Genomic DNA, 18,617 nt, shown 5'->3' on the forward strand with positions numbered 1-18,617 from the left:
CAACATGTACCAGAGCTTTGCGATGACATTTTAGAAAATTGTAATTTAATGTGGCCAGTTTGTCTTTAATGTGACTGTGATGATTTTCCTCCTTACCAGATTAAGGAACACAAGAAAAGGGACCATCATGGATGATCTGGATGATGTTACTGTATCAATTTTAAATGGTAAGTCATGTTTAGGTGTGGAAAAAGCTACATATTAATTAGGGCTGACCTAAATGCTCTGAAGCTTCAGAGCTTCAATCGTTGCCTTGGCAATCCATGGCAAAATCAATATTCAATTGTGTGTGTTTTTTTTCCTCCTCAGTTAAAAGTCATGTGCAGTGACTAAGTTAGACCACAAGGTGGCAGTAAGGTATAGTCCAGAGATATAGTCAACAAAACACAAGTTGTAAATTGTAGAAGAATAAAGTTTCCAGCAAACGAGGAGAAATAAACATCATAATGCCATGCATTTGTTTGATTGTATGTGATACAGAGGTGCATAACCATAAACACAATTATATATAACATCACAGTTATATGATGTTTTTATTTAAATATTAGCCCTAATATTAATTTGAATCGCCAGTTAAGTAATTATATAATTGCACATGCTGACACTGATCTCAAAAACAAAATTAATTTAAACAAATTTACAGTATGAAGACACCTTGCTGAATTGTATTCCATTTACATTTAATCACGGACAAGATAAAATGATTAAAGACATAGAGCTTATACTTGGTCTGGCCTGTCATGTGAAATACTGGTCAATTGATAAGATGATGAAGGTATAAAAGTTTAATCGTAAAAGGTTACTTAAAGGTTAGATCAGGAGCCAGAGCCTTCAGCTATCAGGCTCCTCTCCTGTGGAATCATCTTCCTGTTACAGTCCAGGAGGCAGACACCGTCTCCACATTTAAGACTAGACTTAAGACTTTCCTCTTTGATAAAGCTTATAGTTAGGGCTGGCTCAGGCTTGCCCTGTACCAGCCCCTAGTTAGGCTGACTTAGGCCTAGTCTGCCGGAGGACCCCCCTATAATACACCGGGCACCTTCTCTCTCTCTCTCTCTCTCTCTCTCTCTCTCTCTCTCTCTCTCTCTCTCTCTCGCTCTCGTATTCTATTACTGCATCTTGTTAACTCAGCCATTCTGGATGTCACTAACTCGGCTTCTTCTCCAGAGCCTTTGTGCTCCACTGTCTCTCAGATTAACTCATATCGCAGCGGTGCCTGGACAGCGTGACGTGCGTGGTTGTGCTGCTGCCGTGGTCCTGCCAGATGCCTCCTGCTGCTACTGCCATCATTAGTCATACTTCTACTGTTATTATACACATGTGACTATTGTCACACATGTATACTGCCAGATATTAATACATACTTTCAACATATTGTACCACAGTAGCCAGAACTATAACTATAATATTATTACTTTCAATAATGTTGTTGTAAGCTACTGTCATTTCCTGCATCTCTCTCTCTCTCTGTCTCTCTTTCTGTCTCATTGTGTTTTGCGGATTACTGTTAATTTATTATGCTGATCTGTTCTGTACGACATCTATTGCACGTCTGTCCGTCCTGGAAGAGGGATCCCTCCTCAGTTGCTCTTCCTGAGGTTTCTACCGGTTTTTTTCCCTGTTAAAGGGTTTTTTTTGGGGAGTTTTTCCTTATCCGCTGCGAGGGTCATAAGGACAGAGGGATGTCGTATGCTGTAAAGCCCTGTGAGGCAAATTGTGATTTGTGATATTGGGCTTTATAAATAAAATTGAGTGATTGATTGATTGATTGATTAATGATTGGACTGTCTTTATAGCTGCCAATATTGATGAGCCCTTGCTCCACACCCTCAGTCATGATGATTTGAGAGAGCTTTTTCCTGGGCCGGAGCACTTTCTCAGGAGGAAGCGAGTTGGGGCTCTTATTAGACCGCAGGTAAGTTGTTACCTAATTTGTTCTGAAAACATGTAGCACAACACATATTGTTTCTAATTAGGGTCCGGGCAGCTAAGCTGCCAGACACTCAGGCCTTGACGCTAACTTTTTTCCCAAGGAGCACATGTGCTCCTAAGTTGAAAAAGAAAGGAGCGCACAAAGAACTTTAGGGTTGTGTTTTCTGTAATAAACGTGATGCAAATAGACATTACAAGCAAAATTATTTAATGAATTTGTATACAAAATGTACAGAAAGGTAAAATCATCAAGTTTTGAAAAAGTATTGCAATTTAATTTGGTCTTTAATGTTATTGTCTTATATATATTATCTTTGCAATATGATTATCTTATATAATGTTATTACTATCCTAAAACATTCTCCAGGTCCTCTGAATCTCTGCAGGACTTTTTTCCACCCTGCCCAGCAGCCAGAGTCCTGCACTGGGTCGAGTACCCGCAAAAACAGCTGATTTGCAGGTGGTTTTTAAAAAAACATTTTTTCCCGGGTTCGGATCTGGGTGGAAAAAATAACATGCGGGTCGGATCGCGGGTTTTAGATAAACACATCAGTCATTAGTTTGGTAAACTACAGATAACTATCTTGGTCATTATTTACTCTCTGAGGATCGCTGCCGCTATTTCGCAACGGTCATTGGTTCAGCTGTTTACACATCTAATAGCACAATTTGTGATTGGACGACAGAATCAACATGGCTGCCACCGTCTAACAAGCACCGCTTCCAAAACAGTAAATAATTATTTAGGTATTTGAGAAATAAGTGGATAAAACGTACAACTATCACTTTATAATGTTTCTGAAATGTTTCCCTGATGGATTACTTCTCTCCTCGATGGATTCTAAAAACATGTGACGGCTCGTAACTGCTGAACGTTGCTCTGGACAGAAAGTAAGTCTATTATTACACATGTAAAGTTCCTTTACATAGATTAAAAGTTTAAAAGTATTACACGTAACAAACGAGTGCTTTTACACTTGTATGGGAGAAGAACACAGAGGGTTGATCATGGAGCTGAAGTCAGGTTTTTATTGTGAGAGCTGCTTCATTCAGGTCGTTGTTTACTTACTGGCACCTTAACTGTGGCGATATGCTGTTCAATATTCAGCCAATATGACCCAAAATGATTACTTTAAATCCGGGTTACGGGTCGGGCTGCGGATCGTGTTTCAATGGGTCGGACCGGGTTGCGGTACTAATTGGCGTGATGCGCGGGTTTGCGGGTTGGGTGCGGGTTTGTACGTCGCCGGGTCGGGTCAGGGCGGATCTTGAAAACTGGACCCGTGCAGGACACTGCCAGCAACGGTACTGTGGCGAGCGGTCCCTAACTGCGGGGAGAACGGAGCAGGCTTCCCCGGAGGTCCGCTGCTTTTCCTGGTCCCTCTTCTCCGCCACACTTTGACTTATTCCCACCCAGCCGACAGCCTGGCCGTGGAGAACAGTCCCTAACTGCATCAATAAGGGATTAACATAGGGGGGATCAAAATAAAATAAATAAATAAAATAAAAATCAACCAGCCACCCTCCTCCCCTGACAGTCCCTTCATAAGTAAAGAACAGTCCCTAAAGTGCGGTGAGGTTTGTGGGCCGTTACCTGCCACAAAGAGAGAAGTGAACGGCTCGTTCCCCCTCTGACACGCCACATAGCCTATCTGTGTGCCGCCACGGCTTGGCTGTTCAGGTACTACTGGGCAGTCATGACACCAAGGAAAGAGGAAATTACTGGACCTGGAGTCGGACTTCTCTGTCGCCGGCAAGCCGTTATCTTGCGCACTATGATCCTCCGCTGTATTCCTGTCTGTGACCCCCGTTCAACCCACAACCGCCGTGATAATAGGGGCGCCCCAGCGCCCACTCCACTAACTTGACGTGGAAATGAGCGGTAGTCTAGAAAACTGGCGAGTTTTTTATTAATTTTTTTTTTTTTTGGAGAGCGCTCGTGCGCCCTCACATAGATTGCGCTCTGGGCGGTCGCCCACATTGCCCATAGCAAAAGCCGTCCCTGCCTCCGCCACACTTTCACTCATTTCCACCCTGCCGACAGTGGGACTTATATTCATTGTGCCGACAGTGGCTTGGAAAACCGCCCATAACCGTGTCACACGGGGAAGAGAGAAGGCGGCTGGAGTTCCTCCAATATTTGCGGTTAGATTATCATATTTTTTTATTGACAAAAATATAGGTTGCTTCCGCAGATTTTTTTATGCGCACATGTGCCCCTAAATATTTTTTACAGTTCGCACACACCTATTTTTAGTCGCAAATGCGAGTGAAACGATCTTACTGTCGAGCCCTGGCACTATTGTAATCCTAGGTATTCTTCTTCTTTCTTCTTCCTAGGAAATCATACTTCCCATGGGTGAAAACTCACCAAACTTTGCACAAAGGTCCAGTCTCATGCCAGATATCCTCAGCTGTAAACTCAAACCAGTAGTCCTGATGGTGGCACTACAGCAAGCGTCTAAAGTTCAAAACTTTGAAAATTCATAACAAATCAACCATACGTGCTACAACTTAACAACTTTCATCAAACTGTAGCCCCAGTACTGAAGAAACTTTTGTACATTTAAACCTATTAAAAATTATGAAGTTCATCACTCTGTTTTTTTTTTTTTTTTTCAAAAACTGTAAAACTTCTTAAACCTATCTCCTCCCACAATTTTTGCTCAATTGACACCAAACTTGGTACAGAGCATCTTCAGACTGTCCTACAAAAACTACATTTCTCAGATTTTTTGATTTATCAAAAATTGAGCCTACAGTGCATCAAAATGTTTGACTGTAAACAGTACTGTAAACATATACATGCAAATTCTTGCTAAATAAATCTTGTTCTTCTCAATCTTCTCAATGTTCATGACAAAAAATGACAAAATTCTAGAGTCATGGTAGATGATGTGTGGCAAATTTTAGAATTTTATCTCATAAACTGAATTTTTGACAGCATTTTGAACATTTTGAGCATTGGAAACAATGTAAAAATGGCAAATTTAAACATAATTTTTTCACTTATGGAGCAAATCAATCATTGTTACAAACAAATTATCAACATCTCCATGCTGTCTAGATGCAATATGTGTATTTTCAGATTTTTGTTTTGATAACTGAATTTTTTACAGTGGTTTGAAATCTGCTTTTCCATGCATGGACGGCTGCTTAACCTGCACTTCTGGCTTAGTCAATTTGTGAAGCTACACATGAATTGTTACTAATTAATTAGCTCAGTGAGATAGAAATTGATTCGTAGGGTCCATCCCAAGTCTCTTAAATTACTGCTAGTTATCTTACCTAGCCGACTTTGCTAGCTGTTTAGCCCCTCCCACCTAGGAAAAAATGTGAGGAGCAAGCGCTAGGAACGATGAGCGAGCATTGTCGGTTTAAGAGTAAAGCGACATCCATTCCTGATGACGGCGGCACCGCTGGATCTGCTCCGTAAAGCAGCCAGCATCTGGCGTTACTATGGGTACATGCCAAGTCTCATTATATTTGCTGATCAAAGCTGTAACTGAAATTGAAAACTCTTCCGGATAGGAAGCTCTCGACCATCCTAGCTCGTAGCTGCTTAAAGCTTGCTGCTAGCTCCTAGCGCTAGCCCCTCGCTGCACAAATAAGAGACTTGGGACGACCTAGAAGATGGCGGACCTCAAATGACTTCCAGTTCAAGCGAGGAGCTAGCAGTAGCACTATAAAAATAAGAGACTTGGGACGGCCCCTTAGTCTCAGAGGTTGTGAGTTCAAGCCTCAGCTGATGCAAAAGGCAGATTGTGTTGCTGAATTCCTAAATGTCTCCCAATTCTTCTGCTTGTTGCTCAGAATTGCCTAAAAATGCCCAGACCCGACCCATCGCTGCGCAGCAGCTATAATTGGGGTCTGTTGTTTATCTTTTTGGACATTATTTTTTTACCTGTTTTTTTTTTTTTTTCCTTTTAGGATGAGGCTGCCACCTTACCAAAAAAAGCGGTCTTGGTCAAGCAAGAACTGAGTCTACACTTAGGACACCTTCAGTCTGCTCCCCAACATGTAGTCCTTTGGTGAAGAAAAGCCCAAAAAAGACCCTATAGCTTCCCAGTCCTCCAGAATATGTGGACTATACTGACAGTTAGTTGGAGACTGGTGGAGTATTATTCCATGCTACAAGATAAAGACAATGAAACATGTAAGTGATTTAACATTTGTGGTGTATTATTTCTTGCACTTAGATCATTAAGAATTTATTTATTTTTTACTGACATTGTTTATCTGTGACATAAAAAAATTTTTTATTTGTATTTGTTGTCTTATTGAGTGAAATTTTATTTACCACAGATGAACATTTGCAAAAACTTTCACAAGAGGCTATAGAATGTGAAGTCCCCACAAAAGAGGCAGGGGCCCACACCAGAGAGGGGCCAGCCAAAGAAAAGATGTCGCATTGACCTCTCCTCAAGTGACAACGGAGAAAATTATGATACAGACTCAAGTGGTGGGTCAACGATTATTTTGCATCAGACATCTGGGAGCAGTTCTGAAAGTGGCCACAGTTCATTTAAGTGGAAATGTAATTTTGCCAACAACATTTGTCAGGAAAATTAGGCAAAGTTTTTGATATAATGACATATTACAGACATTTATATTTTTACATTTCAATTCTGACTGGGTCTGATTGGGCCATTTGGCTCACGGAAGTGCAGAAAGGGCATACCTTGCTTAAAGTAAAACATGCAAAACACTCCTTGTGGTGTGGGTTAAGGTGGTTTAGTTTATCAAGATATTTTTCTCTTTCAACCAATTGCAATTTTCCTGGCTGAAAACAAAATTCTGACCTGCTGATTCAGATTTTTTTATTTTTTATTTATTTTTTTTTTTTTTTTCAAAAACTGTAATTGACAGCATACACAAATATTTTTGGAACTTTTCTTTTATGGAAAATTTAATTGTTAGTTCATAGTATAACAGAGAGTATTAAATAACATTTTCATTTTCTTCAAAATTGCACCAGGTTACAAGACCCTCTCTTACACTCAAACTAATCTCAAAATTAAAAAAAAATGATCCAGGTCACTGGACAGAGCTTTGCAAATCAAACTGTACTTGAAGAAAAAGTCTTTATCTAGACTGTTTTAAGACTGTCAAATTTGGTTCAGTGTTACACTTGCTGTCTGAAACCCATAGTATTGTTCAGATTGACTTGTCTGATACCCAGTACTGATTTGTGCTCTCCATTTTAGCAGACCAGCACAGACGGCACAGGCCAGACATTACAAGACTGTGAGGGAAATGTACAGGAAATCAAAACCCAACCAAGATGCTGTTTCCCAAATCCTTGCCCTTGAGGTTCAAGCAAGAAGAGCCTTCATTGACAGTGATGCCCTGAAAGAAGAGGACAGGCCAACAAAGATCCTAGATACATATCTGTGTTTCAAGGACCTTCATCATGTAAGCAGTTAACTAACTGTTTGGGTTTATTACCAAAAAAAGCATTGTTGCCGGTTTTAACACTTGCATTATAGGTGATGGGTGAGCTGCGTCTGATCCTGGATAAGGGTAACAACAAATTCATAGAAGTAAAGAAGATGGGAAGACTTCTGCTCCAAGGTGCAATTTTACGGTGTTTGGAAGAAAGTAATGAAGCCACCCATGACCCTGGATGTAGGTTGATCATTTTGCTGTGTCTCTAATACACTGTGACCGTTACCTCAGACATGGGTGTGAATAGGACTGTGTATGTAATGCTGAATAAATAAACCCTGAATGGTGATACTCTTCATGGTGACAAAATTATTTGTGAATGACACAAACCTGATAATAGCCGAGAAGGGTAACTTTGAACTAAAAGTTCATCTGTTCTGTTCTGTTCTGTTCTGTTCTAGTGAAATATGCCATTGCCCTTTTCAGGGCACTCCCCACACTCTTTCCTTCACCAACTCCACCGCCTAGGAAGCTGGGACATGTCCGTGAGGCATTGCTGAATAACCTTCAGGTGACAGTTTGTTGCATATTTAGTTACATTAAACACTTATTTTTCGTCTGCTACTATGTCAGCAAGGACTTGCTTTATGGTTTGTCAGACCATTGTCTCTATCATGTACAACAATTCCTAAAAAATGTAGTGGCCCACTGTCATAAAACAGTTACTGAGGCAAGAGCCATTCTTTTAATGATTTCATAGATTTAAAACTAGTAGTCCCTAAAATAATTCTCTGTTTTCTCTTCTTTCTTTTTTTTTGTTTCTGTAGCCAACAGAGGATCCCACCATCTACCTCCAGAAGAGAGCTCTCTCCATTCCTGTTTTGCTCTTTGATGGATCCAGCTGTCTTGTCGCAATTGGAACTACTCCCTACCCAACACCACATATGCCAAGGAATACCTCAGTGAAGGTGTGCTTTATCTGATGGGTTACTACTACACTCGCACATGCATCTTACACATCCAAAGTGTGTAGCAAGTGTGCCCAGCGCCTGCGCTCGAATTGATTTTTTTTTTTTTTATTTGACCACAACGCACTGTGACGACACCCTGCCGCGTCCAATAGCAGAAAATGTGGTGGAGTGTGGAAAAAAAAATGGCGGAAAAAATCAGATCAACAGCAAGATGGAGGAGAAAATAATTATGGCTGTGTGCCTCTGTGACAAGCTCTGGGACACAAGATTGCAGGCGTATCGCAACCTTCACAAGAAGGCAAAAAGTGGAGAGAAATCTCCACCAATTTGGGCCTACCAGGTGTGTTTAAAAGTGGTAGAAATGTGATAATTTTTTGCACTTGTAACAATAAAATGTTAGCTTAAAATAAAATATAGCATTCCAATGCCTCATATCAGGATCACTTGAATCAATTATCAATATATGGTTATGAAAAGACCATGTGACAATACTTTTGTAAACTGAAGCTGATACTTTACTACACGTACACTCAGTATGTAAAAATCTAGATGACTGACATGAGCTACACACTATTCTTGCAAAGAAAATGCAGTACAGGCATACATTTAATAATTTTATATGTGACTATTCAATTCAGTTATGAAGTACATAACAGAAAGGGTGATGGATACATAATTCCAACTCAGATGGGTTATCAAATGAGGAAAAAAAATACATTAGCCTTTTTTCATGCAATTAATTTTTTTTAAAACAACATAGTTTATTACAGAAACGTTTTTAAATAAAAAATGTTTTTGACTATTTACAGTGGACGACTTGAAAAACAAATGGAAGAACTTGAGGGACAGGTTCATTAAGGAGAGGAAGGCAGCCAGGGAGAAAAAAAGTGGGTCGGCAGCAGACCACAAGCCCCTCTGGAAATTTTATTCAATCATGACTTTTTTGGAGCCGAGTGTGACACAGAGTCATCCTCTGGAGGCTTGGACCAACTCTCCCCAACAGGCTGTCAAACTGCTCCCTGCTCAGCCTGAAGTAGACCTGGAAGCAGTCATCATGGAGCTGTAGCTCCTGAACGAGACTGTACTCCCCCAAATCCTGTCTTGCCATGAGGATTTCATGGACCCATACCCTTCTTGCTGCTGCTGCTCGCCTCCTTCTCCTCCTCAGAAGAAGAACTAAAGCCAGGGCTTTTCGTTGAAGCAGGGACAGATACATGATGAAATCCGGGGCGTCAGACCGGAAAAGGGCGCCAGACCAGAACCAGAGTACTTTTCAGTCGCTTAGCAACTTGCGCAAAATATGTGCGCGCTTGCTCTGCGTCCTACCCCGTGGTGGGTGTGTGAAAGCCACTTAAGTTGGTTAATTGCGCGGTAAATTAAAAGGGATTAATTGCCATATTCATGCGTGTTTGTTTTCCTTGGCTCTCTCCACCACAGAGACTGGACGACGAGCGTTACTGCCGTGCATCGTCTGGCAGCCAGGGGAGTTCGTTCATTAGCGTAATGAACGGAGGGAAAGCTCTTATCGAGTGTCTTTGTCTCTGTGGGGGAGGTGGGGCTATGGGCTACACACACAGAGTGCGATCTTCGTGAGGGGGAGAAGAGGTGGAGAAAAAACAGCGTTGAGCGTAAGAGAAAGACAGGGAACTTGTTCCTAAACCAAATGCCACGGCCCCGTGTGGTATTTTGGATTTAAACCAAATGACAGAGGGGAGCCCAGTAATTTGGACGAGCTGGTATGCCGGGTTTGTTCTAAAACCATCTCAACAAAAAGAGCAAATACAACCAACTTTTGTAAAATCTTGATAAAATTTGCAGCCACTTCAGAAGTTAGGTAGCGTTTCCTCACCGTTCTCATCGGGGCCTGTTGATGGCTAAAACCGGTGATGTTGAAATACACACAATAGTGGTCAGACACAGCCGGGTAAACAACAGGGGACACACCAGTGGACAGGCCATAGGTTATGACCAGGTCCAGGGTAGGCCTGGGACGATCAGCGTTCAAATCGTATATTGGCGATTGGAGGGTTGCCAGGCGATTTGCTGGATATCAAGGCGATTTTGGGAAAAAAAAAAAACAAAAAAAAAACGGCACTCTACCATGCATTAAGAGATGTTTTTTGGGGAAATACATGACTGTCAGAGAAGCCCCGTTTACAAACAGACCTACAATCCATCTCCTCTCCTGTCCTTTCTGACAGGGCTGACAGGGCACCCCCCCCCACTGAGAAGAGAGAGAGCGAAGAGAGAGAGGCTCTCTTCTCAGCGGAGGGTGCCTTGTCAGCCCTGCGCTGACAGTGACAGGGCGCATCTCTTTGATCTCTTTCATCTAAGGGGCCGCTCGTCACCCGCAATTACATCTTCTTGCATGTAAATGGCCATTTCAGCATGTGCGCATTGCTCTGGCGTTGAGGTGACTGCAGGGCCGACTCTGCTAAGGAGAGAGCCCAGAGTTGGTTTCTTCTTAGCTGCTTGACTGGTTGTTCCCCTCTTCCTTCTCGTCTTCCACCCTGATAGTGACAGGTGGTTTGGTGACTTCTCTCCAGACGACCACCATCTCATCCTCAGTTTTGCTTCGGATGTTGTGGGCAGTGGCAGCATTCATGTGTGTAGCTTTGAACCGCGGGGTCTAGGAGGGTGGCTTTTTGCATTAGCTGTGCAGTGTTTTCATTGTCATATTTCTTGTCGATCTGCTCCAAGATTCCCCGTATAATGTCTGATGTCATCTTCACCTCCGTGTCTTTCTCTGCGAGCGTTTCTGACAGCAGCTTCAGCAGTGGAAACAGAGATGACAGGGTGACTTCACTCTCACTTGACATGATGTCTGTAAACGCTGATACCGATTTTAGCCCACCCCTCACAGCCTCCAGTATCGCAATGTCCTGCCAGATGATGTTAGGTAGGGCATAAGCGTTTCTAGCCCATTTTTGGGGGCACCCCTAAATTGAATCCCAGCACCCCTAAAATTTGAGAGATTTTTTTTTAAATTATTTTTTACTGCATGTCCTTTTTTAACAAGCTAGAAAAGTGTGAAAACCATACAGTACTTGGTTGAAACATAATATTTTAACAACAAAAATACAGCACAATCGAAACTCAGTTTGGCGGCCTCAGCAGGATGATGAAGACGAAGGTGCGCAAATAAATTTGTTGTCTGAACATTTTTCACGGACACACATTTGTTGCATATTTTGCAGATAGGCTTTGTTGTGTCCTTCGGCTCACCTCTGGCATCTGGGATAAACCCAAAAAACTCCTGAATCGGAGATGTGGCGTTTTTCTTTGCCACCAAAGCCACAGCGGTGTCAGTGTTGGCTGCCATGCTGACTGGTAGTGATCGACATAAGACACGTGCCAAGGACGTAACTGTGTAACTGAACTTCCAGAGTGGCAGAGTGCACTACGGGCACTCTGTGGAGACCGAGCAGTAGAGCAGAGTGAATATGTGATTAACTTACCATTCGTTCATTCATGTAGAAATATAACACTCCATTTATTCGATGAACAGGGCTCTAATTTTAGTGTAGAGTGTCAGACTGAATTTACGATCGCACCATGTCAGCTCACTCACTCTCCAAGATTGTGAGTGTTACTTGAATAAGTAAACACTGACCAGTGGAACCAGATTTGCCGACATGTGCTCTCACTCAGTGGATGGATGATTTGACAGGATTGTCGCAGTGGGATGGCCGGCTTTGTGGTTGATTACAGTGTCAGTCTTACAAAAGAGGATGACACCTGAACAGTTCCCTTCGGTTTGTTTTGCTATCGAAACTAACGTTAGCTAATGCGCAAAGAAAGAAATCCAATATTTCTCTTAATACCTCCCCAATTTCTGATGAGGTGGACGTGATAATCCTTAATACACGTAACATTAATCATCCCTACAACAGGAAATACTTTTTCCCTTACGTGATACGAAGTGTGCACTGCACATGTGAGCATTTTTGATGATTACCTCCATCCAGTCCTTTCGTCTTATTCCATTTAACCATAGTTGTCTTCGTTTCTGTTGACAGGCGGCTAGTATGCGATGAAATTAAAGTTTTGAGCCATGACTCCTTCTATTCTGGCTCCCAATAACACAATGGCATGTTAATACTCCTATGTAGCTTACAGCCCTGTGGTGGAGAGGCCTGTTTTGCCTCCATCTAATGAAATGACATCACTGTGACGTCGGCCCTAAAAGAGTCTATTCTGTGGAATATTTCAAAGTTTTTGAAAGGCTGATGCTACACTACAATGCTGGCTATAATGTGTGAGAATGAGGTAGTGCTGGCTTTACATGTTGAATAATACTGTGAATGTATGAATAATGTGGAATATTTCAAGGTCTTTGAAAGGCTGATGCTACACTGCAATGCTAGCTATAATGTGTGAGAATGAGGTAAAGTGATAGGAATAGATGAAAAAGTTTAAAGTGGTATAATTAGTATGAATGTCATTAAGAAGTTGAATTATACCAATACAGTGGAATACTTATAGGTTTTTGAAAAGCTGATGCTAAATTGAATTGGTGGCTGTTGGGATTCACTGGACCACAGATGATTTGTCATTTTTTAAAATCTAAACTGGACATGTGATGGCTTTTTTTCTCTGGGCCTTGCTTTTGTGATGAATAAATACATTTTGAATCATACCTTCTGACTGTTTATGTTTTCACTCATGTGCAATATTAGTCAACCTCTGCTACGTCAAGAACTCCGAAATCCTTCAGCCTTTATTATTACTATGGTAATTTTGGTGATGGTGATTAATTTAACTATTAATCAGAGTTCCAAATTGATAGTTTAGTGTATTTTATTATCATTAACTGGCTATCATTTTTCCCTTTTTGATAATTATTATTAATTATTTATGATTTCTGATAGCCATTTTGATACTTTAATTGGAGATCTATTATGAGGTCAGGCCAGTGTTAAGGCTGAGACCCCAACAGTGATGCCCCTGGGATGTCCCACAGGGTTCCCACGCAAGTATGGAAAGTATGGAAAAGTATGGAAATAAATTTGATCAATTTCCAGGTATTAAAAAGTATGGAAAATGAAAAATAAAGTATGGAAAAATATTTATATTTCCAGACTATTACCACTGTTCTAAAATACTGTTAACTAAATTAGAAAATTGGGTATTTCCAAAAATAATTGAATCAATCCGGATAGTGTTTTATGCTGGGCCAAGCACAGTTTGTGTGAAAGCAAACGTCTCAGAAAACATACCGCCCCTTTTACCTGATTGACAAGTGGTATGTCCAGTCTGCTGCCCCATGACCCTCCTCCAGCCCCCCAGGTATCAAGTTTCACTCCAACACTGCACCTTTGACAAGAAGACGAGTTTCACGTGGTTCACAATGGGTAGATGCAAGTTTTTGGATGGATGGCTTGACAATACTGTATATAAATACTGGTTGGCCAAGGATTCCCAATTCACACACAGAGCTAGATGCAAGCTTTGTGTGAAATCGTTTGACATCGCCAGCATGGGGGAGAAGGCGATTCTGAGCCACATGAAAGGAAAAAACACTGACGTCTCGTTACTGCATCGCTTGCACCCAGAGTCCTAACCTTTTTGCCTCAGCCCAGACATTGAGCTTACCTGAGTTTTTATTTGCATGCCATTATGGTACTTGGCTACAATCGCCTATTAAGAATAATTAAATATGATGTGAAGTCTGGAAATTAGGGTATGGAAAAGTATGGAATTTTGAAATTCCAAATGCGTAGGAACCCTGGTCCCAACATGGCTTTAAATGTGGAATAATACCATTAAGGATGTAAAATATTTTAATTTTTTTTTGAAAAGCCGACGCTACACTGCAATGCTGGCTATAATGTGTAAGAATGAGGTAAAGTGATAAGAATAGTTGAAAAACTTCAAAGGGGTCTAACTAGTATGAATGTCATTAAGAAGTTGAATGATGCTCTTAATGTTGAATATTTAAGATAAGATATACTTAATTGATCCCCAGAGGGGAAATTCAAGAATTTGAAGCTGAAAAGCTGACGCAACACTGAAATGTCAAAAGGTGAAGTACACTGAACAAAATATAAACGCAACACTTTTGTTTTTGCTCCCATTTTTCATGAGCTGAACTCAAAGATCTAAAATATTTTCTGTACACACAAAAGACCATTTCCCTCAAATATTGTTCACAAATCTGTCTAAATCCGTGTTAGTGAGCACTTCTCCTTTGCCGAGATAATCCGTCCCACCTCACAGGTGTGGCATATAAAGATGCTGATTAGACAGCATGATTATCAATCAATCAATCAATCAATCAATCAATCAATTTTATTTATAAAGCCCAATATCACAAATCACAATTTGCCTCACAGGGCTTTACAGCATACGACATCCTTCTGTCCTTATGACCCTCGCAGCGGATAAGGAAAAACTCCCCAAAAAAAACCCTTTAACGGGGAAAAAAAAACGGTAGAAACCTCAGGAAGAGCAACTGAGGAGGGATCCCTCTTCCAGGACGGACAGACGTGCCATAGATGTCGTACAGAACAGATCAGCATAATAAATTAACAGTAATCCGTATGACACAATGAGACAGAGAGAGAGAGAGAGAGAGAGAGAGATGCAGGTAATGACAGTAGCTTACAACAACATTATTGAAAGTAATAATATTATAGTTATAGTTCTGGCTACTGTGGTACAATATGTTGAAAGTATGTATTAATATCTGGCAGTATACATGTGTGACAATAGTCATATGTGTATAATAACAGTAGAAGTATGACTAATGACTAATGATGGCAGCAGCAGCAGCAGGAGGCATCTGGCAGGATCACAGCAGCAGCACAACCACGCACGTCACGCTGTCCAGGCACCGCTGCGATATGAGTTAATCTGAGAGACAGTGGAGCACAAAGGCTCCGGAGAAGAAGCTGAGTTAGTGACATCCAGAATGGCCGAGTTAGCAAGATGCAGTAATAGAATACGAGAGAGAGAGAGAGAGAGAAGGAGAGAAGGTGCCCGGTGTATTATAGGGGGGTCCTCCGGCAGACTAGGCCTAAGTCAGCCTAACTAGGGGCTGGTACAGGGCAAGCCTGAGCCAGCCCTAACTATAAGCTTTATCAAAGAGGAAAGTCTTAAGTCTAGTCTTAAATGTGGAGACGGTGTCTGCCTCCCGGACCGTAACAGGAAGATGATTCCACAGGAGAGGAGCCTGATAGCTGAAGGCTCTAGCTCCTGATCTACTTTTGGAGACTTTAGGGACCACAAGTAACCCTGCGTTCTCAGAGCGCAGTGTTCTGGTGGGATAATATGGCACTATGAGCTCTCTAATGCACAGGTGTGCCTTAGGCTGGCCATAATAAAAGGCCACTCTAAAATGTTCAGTTTTATCACACAGCACAATGCCACAGATGTTGCAAGTTTTGAGGGAGAGTGCAATTGGCATGATGACTGCAGGAATGTCCACCAGAGCTGTTGCCCGTGAATTGAATGTTCATTTCTCTACCATAAGTCGTCTCCAAAGGCGTTTCAGACATTTTGGCAGTACATCCAACCGGCCTCACAACCGCAGACCACGTGTAACTACACCAGCCCAGGACCTCCACATCCAGCATGTTCACCTCCAAGATCGTCTGAGACCAGCTACCCGAACAGCTGCTGCAACAATCGGTTTGCATAACCAAAGAATTTCTGCACAAACTGTCAGAAACCGTCTCAGGGAAGCTCATCTGCATGCTCGTTGTCCTCATCGGGGTCTCGGCCTGACTGCAGTTCGTCGTCGTAACCGACTTGAGTGGGCAAATGCTCACATTCAATGGCGTCTGGCACGTTGGAGAGGTGTTCTCTTCACGGATGAATCCCAGTTTTCACTGTTCAGGGCAGATGGCAGACAGCGTGTGTGGCGTCATGTGGGTGAGTGGTTTGCTGATGTCAACGTTGTGGATCGAGTGGCCCATGGTGGCGGTGGGGTTATAGTATGGGCAGGCGTATGTTATGGACAGTGAACACAGGTGCATTTTATAGATGGCATTTTGAATGCATAGAGATACCATGACGAGATCCTGAGGCCCATTGTTGTGCCATTCAACCACGACCATCACCTCATGTTGCAGCATGATAATGCACGGCCCCATGTTGCAAGGATCTGTACACAATTCCTGGAAGCTGAAAACATCCCAGTTCTTGCATGGCCAGCATACTCACCGGACATGTCACCCATTGAGCATGTTTGGGATGCTCTGGATCGGCGTATACGACAGCGTGTTCCAGTTCCTGCCAATATCCAGCAACTTCGCACAGCCATTGAAGAGGAGTGGACCAACATTCCACAGGCCACAATCAACAACCTGATCAACTCTATGTGAAGGAGATGTGTTGCACTGCGTGAGGCAAATGGTGGTCACACCAGATACTGACTGGTTTTCTGACCCCCCCCCCCAGACCCCCCCAATAAAGCAAAACTGCACATTTCAGAGTGGCCTTTTATTGTGGCCAGCCTAAGGCACACCTGTGTAATAATCATGCTGTCTAATCAGCATCTTGATATGCCACACCTGTGAGGTGGGATGGATTATCTCGGCAAAGGAGAAGTGCTCACTAACAGATTTAGACAGATTTGTGAACAATATTTGTGAGAAATGGTCTTTTGTGTATATAGAAAATGTTTTAGATCTTTGAGTTCAGCTCATGAAAAATGGGAGCAAAAACAAAAGTGTTGCATTTATATTTTTGTTCAGTGTGGTAGGAATTGTTGGAAAAGTGGTAAGGGGCTTAATTTGCATCCACCTTATTCCTAGCCCTCATGATCCCTTGTGTGAATTATGGGCATGACTTCCAGTGCTGAACCGGAATTTTCGTTTTCCAATGGTAATAATGCGCTAATGGTATGCTAATCCTCTTTCTTGGAGGGAGCGATTGGGAAATAAAACATGTGGAACACATCACCTGGTACATCTCTGATGAAAAAACATATTACCTCTGTCGTCTCTGACAGCCATCTCAAAGCACTGGGCGTCTTCCTTTTAACGATTAGCTTGCCATCCTGTGTTAACATGTTGTCAAATTTGAGTTTAAACTCTCACAGTAAACATCGACTGAGACTCAAACTGACAAACTGGTTCACTGAACATTTAACATGATACTGTATTAATTTTAGCTCCATGTAAAGTGAATACACAGGATTTTTCCCAGCTAATGCTCCACTCATCTGCCTTAACGACGCAGTTCAGACATTGAACAACATTGTTTTGTGTGCATGTCCAACACCCATGTTGCTGTTGAAGCCAAATATTTATCTTAATCTGGTTGGCAGTAATGTTAGAGAAGTGGACAGTGCAAAAGGTACCAGAGCTCCTTGGGGACATTTAAAAAAATGCTAATTTCATATTATTAAATATCTGTTAAAATAAAGCAGTGTTTGCTATATTAAAGGTGAATTACTCAAGAAAAGACCCGCAGCTGGTGGTTAGCCATCAAGAGTAGTCACTGGAACAAAAAAAAAACAGTCTATAGTTTGTTACCACTTCCTCTCTGTCCGGAAGTTGTACCCATAATCATTCCCATAGTCGCACCCTCAGGAATAAGGTGGATAAATTCATGCTGCATACTACATGTATGACAAGTACTGAGCACCATGTGTGTATGATATTACAATATGTTACATGCAGTCATCAATCAATCCCTAAAGTAGCAACAGTAGTAAAGGCTGAGGGTGTTGCAAAACATGAGCGTTTGACAGTTTGCGCTCCTCGGGTGATTTTTGCGTCATTATTACGAAAATATGACAACACATATACAACATCGACACGTATTGATCCGTGCTAAGATCATTACCAGTTGTTTTCTTCATGCTGAACACTTTCCCATATGGTCTAGCGGTCAGGATTCCTGGTTTTCACCCAGGCGGCCCGGGTTCGACTCCCGGTATGGGAAGTACTATTTTTTTTTTAAATGTCCGGTGATTCTTGAACATGACAATGAGTTCACTGTACTGCAGTGGCCCCCACAGTCACCAGATCACAATCCAATAGAGCACTCTTGGGATGTGGTGGAACGGGAGGTGCACACCATGGATGTGCAGCCGACAAATCTGCAGCAACCGTGTGATGCAGTCATGTCAATATGGACCAACATCTCTGAGGAATGTTTCCAGCACCGTTTTAAATCTGTGCCATGAAGAATTAAGGCAGCTCTCTGCTATTTCTCTCATAGAACACAACATGCTTATTATTGCCTATTTTCCTATTTTTAAAGTCTTGCATATCTGTCCACAATAAATGTGAATGATCACATTGAAAGAACAAATTAAATATTGCTTCTCTTTCTGAATTACTTTCGAGCACTTCTTTAGCTGGGCAAATTCGA

The 18,617-nt window shown here is 41.9% G+C and overlaps 1 long non-coding RNA gene and 1 other non-coding gene across 2 annotated transcripts; both read left to right on the forward strand.

Moving 5' to 3' along the window:
* Positions 1–2,642: 2,642 nt before the first annotated feature.
* LOC144461939 (uncharacterized) lies at positions 2,643–8,645 on the forward strand. The gene is made up of 6 exons (XR_013490521.1): positions 2,643–2,823; positions 5,863–6,088; positions 6,238–6,394; positions 7,140–7,347; positions 7,782–7,891; positions 8,148–8,645. It is a non-coding gene; the product is annotated as an uncharacterized LOC144461939 (long non-coding RNA).
* Positions 8,646–18,113: 9,468 nt separating this feature from the next.
* trnae-uuc (transfer RNA glutamic acid (anticodon UUC)) lies at positions 18,114–18,185 on the forward strand. Its single transcript has one exon. It is a non-coding gene; the product is annotated as a tRNA-Glu (tRNA).
* The last annotated feature ends 432 nt before the right edge of the window (positions 18,186–18,617 follow it).

This window comes from Epinephelus lanceolatus, chromosome 24, assembly GCF_041903045.1.
Source record: "Epinephelus lanceolatus isolate andai-2023 chromosome 24, ASM4190304v1, whole genome shotgun sequence".
Taxonomy (NCBI): Eukaryota; Metazoa; Chordata; class Actinopteri; order Perciformes; family Serranidae; genus Epinephelus; species Epinephelus lanceolatus.